The sequence below is a fragment of the Propithecus coquereli genome, unplaced genomic scaffold, assembly GCF_000956105.1.
Source record: "Propithecus coquereli isolate 6110/MARCELLA unplaced genomic scaffold, Pcoq_1.0 Scaffold58, whole genome shotgun sequence".
Lineage (NCBI taxonomy): Eukaryota > Metazoa > Chordata > Mammalia > Primates > Indriidae > Propithecus > Propithecus coquereli.
This window is the reverse complement of record NW_012151729.1, coordinates 4,839,872-4,843,732: the sequence shown is the minus strand read 5'-3', so window position 1 is coordinate 4,843,732 and position 3,861 is coordinate 4,839,872.

Sequence of the window (3,861 nt, the reverse complement as noted above, 5' to 3'; positions counted from 1 at the left end):
TGCTCAGTTCCAGTTAAAAATCACTCTGTCTCATGTGTCCTGGAGAACCAGAGAGCAGCCTCAGAGAAGGGAACCATTTATGCATCAGAATGCAGGAAGCAACCATGATTGTGCAGAGATTAGAGGGCCTGCTTTCATTTTCTATGCACTTATAAAGCATCTCACATCCTCATACACTCCATTGATGAATAAGACAAAGTCTCCACAAATCCAGTCAGAATCAGATGTAATTTTATTTACAAAAAAGAAAAAAAAAAAATAGATAATTTGTACACCCAAATTTATTGATCAAAATCCACACTTACCATGTTTGGGATCATATATGGGATAGCTAATGAATTCTTTTGCATCGCATATTTACATCAAAGGGTAGCATCCCTAGAATCATAGCCAATTTGGTTTGAAACAAAAACTTTGAGCCTGTTAAGCAATGGTTAAGTAGAGATGGGCCTGGATTCTTTGAAGCGACTTGTGGTTTGAGCAATGCATTGTGACAATATTGAGTTTAACATAATCCTACATATTGTTTATACATTCTTAGATAGTTACTAAGTGGGTGGCGAAAAAAAGGAAGAAAGAAAAATTGCAGGGTTGTCGACAGGATTAATTTCTCTGTCGTTCCTAAAAGAATTTATGGAAAGGAACAGACATGGGAGATGGATATAAAGGCCACTACTCTTTGACTCTGAACTTTAAAAAGAAAGTAAACATAAAACAAAATTAAAAATAATAAAACACATTCTTCCTGGAAAGGAAGGTACACGCACGCATACGGGTCAAAACCTACTTAGTGTGAAAATCAGAGAGGAAATGAAGATTCCTAGATTTCCTGGATTAGTTATTTCTAATCCAGGAATAACTGACAGATATTAACACAGTGAAACTGGAAAGAGGCCACTTAAAATGAGATTTAGCACAAGGATTTTTGGGAACGTGTTGGCCTGGAAGATCATATAAAATGTCCAGGAGGTGATGTCCAGTAAGCAGCAGAGAACTGAGTCCAGAACCCAGGTGGAAGATCCTCCCTCATTTTCTTTGGGGAAGTAAACAAAGGCAGAAAATCCATGTGGACGTAGGACTGTGTGTTGGTGTGAGAAGGTGTGGCACAAAAGAAAGAATCTTACAGTAGAATCTTACAGGGGACCTGATCCATTGAGTGGCCTTGCGTAAGATACTCCCCCCTCAGGCCCTCACTTTCTTTTTCGGTGTGGTTTAGATCAGAAGTTTCCAAATTGATTCCCATAGAACCTTGTGGTGTGCAGTCAAAATGCAGGTACCCTGGAACCCTAACTTACTTCTATTTGAGTGACCATCCTTAAAAATTCTGTTTCACTCAACTGTTTGCTCCATAAAATTACATTTGAGAAAATGAAGTTCTATTTTTTAATTAAACAACAATAACAAAAAGCTTGAAAACCACAGACCAAATGTTTGTTTACAGTCTCTGCAGCTCTTACATCCTGTGAGTGAGCCATTGTTCTTGCTTCTGTTATCCGTCTGGAACATGGTTGGTCTAACCAGATGCCTCACTATGACTTGGGAAGACCATTCATCCCATTCAGAAAAGCTTCTGGAGAGCACTTTATTTTACTATGCAAAGTTCAAGAGATGACAAAGCATCAAAATAAGGATGAGGTGCATGTGTTCAAATTCCCAAATGGAAGAAACTATTAATAAAATGATGAAGTTCTATCTGGTATTGGAAAATGGAAATTGTGAATGAAAGACACATACCTTAAAAGAAATTAGGAACATATTGAATCAATTACTTGTGACCACAAGATCTGCAATTAGAAAATCCAGTTTTGGTCAAGATCCTGTGACTCAGCAGCTGTCTGCTTTGAGGAATTTGCTTAATTCCTTTAATATCTGGACTCATCATGTGTGAAGTAGAGATATTATATTCTATCTTCTGCAGAGACAATGTGAGGATCACATGAGATGATATGGGTGAAAGTACTAACTGTTTGGAAATCCCTAGGCTTGTATTATGGAAAGAATATTAAAGTTAGTTGCACGTAGTGGTTGTGTGGACAGACAGAAATATATAGATATGGGCATAGTGGAATGTATTCAGCAATTTCATGGTTATAACTTTAAGATATATGTGACAGTATTCTAAAGGCAGAATTTTCATTTTGAATATCCATTTTAGTAATGATGTACTATAACGTAAGGGGAAAACATATTTTAGAAGAGAAGTATAGACCTAGGATTTTGGAGACCTGGCTCTCCCTATGGTTAACTGTGTTACTAATAGAGTATACATAATCTTTGTGAGTTTGTTGCCCCATCTGTTAAATAACAACAATATGATCTGCATATTTCACAAAATTTATTTTAATCATTGAAATGATTAAATCATCATACGCAAATGCATAGTATGTGCCTTCATAGGACATTATTGAGGGAAAAATGCAGGTTCCCCACCACACAACAGAAACACTGCACTGTGCTAGCTCGGGGTGCTCAGAAAAATTGTTACGAAGCAGTTTATACAAGTACCAAGATAACTGCTGGGCCCAGGAAAAGTGCCCAGAACTTTCTTGGGTGCCCCAGCACTTTCTTGCCTTGAAGTAGCCAGCTTAGACCAGCCCTGACTACTTTAGAACTGCTTTGGTTGTCCTGCGGTGCCCTTTTGCTAATTATAATACTAAAATCCCCACCTAGTGGAAAATTGTAATGTCCTTAACATAACGTGGGTGGCATGACAGCATGTGATGATGGCCCTGGCCGGCGTGATTTGTTTCACTGGGAACAAGCAGAGATATGATGCAAAAACCCTGCATTACTCATTGGGAAGGGATTTAAGGCAACACCACAGGGTGGGCAGATGTGGATTTTGCTAGCCAGAAGCTCCTGTGGAAAAAGTTCCTGGGCAGTTGTTCTATATTGTTCTGGATTTTCCTGAAACAATTGTAAAGTATCTTCATACTCTAGAAACAAGGAATTATCAGTGCCAACTACTAATGTTATCTACTACTGTACATTTTAAAGAGTGTCCTCATTGCCACTATTTTCTATTTCAACTTACCTGCCTGTAATATGACATTTACACATATAATACCTCTTACACATGTCATTTCAATGTTTGTTTTCTCTTACTACGCCAATTATTGAGTTTGTTCTCAGATACGGCATTGTATTTGCTGAACAATCAGGAGGTCATTACGCAAAACACCTTTTTGGTAGATGACTGTCATGGTAAAACTGTTCCAACTGTCTATAAATCACGATAATAAGGAAACTTTCCTTGACAAATGAAACAAATATACTATCAGGAGTTCACAGCCAATCATTGAAAAGATCAGTTTCCAATGAAGGCGGGCCCCTGCCCGTGTGTGAGCATATATACACGGGGCGGACTGCTCTGTCCCTCTCTCGGACTCCTCGCCCCAGAGCAGCGTGTCTGTCACCGTCATTCTCCATCACCATGAAGGGCATTGCTGCTTTTGCCATCTTTGCTCTGGCAGCCTCTGCATGGGCTACCTCTCCACCGGGTGACTCAGGATTTCTTTCAAAAATTCATGCCTTTATGTTAACTGTAATATATTCAATCTTCATTAAATTATAAAATGTTAAAGTCTGAAGATACTTTAGAAGGTTTCTGTTTGGATTGGCCCGATGAAAAAAGCGAGGAGAGTCAGACCTTCAGTGGGAGGAAGAGAGACTGAGAAGAGGAATAAAAGGGTAGTGGTTCTCTGCGCAGTTCCTGATCAGGATCTCTCAGGTTTATGATTTGCCCTTTCAGGGACAACTTATGCAGCTTGGGGACCATGACCCAACCTACTCTGGGCATGCCCCCCAGGAGCTCCTGGACGTCTGTGACAGCCCTTTCTCAATAACCAGGGCTTTCCTCTC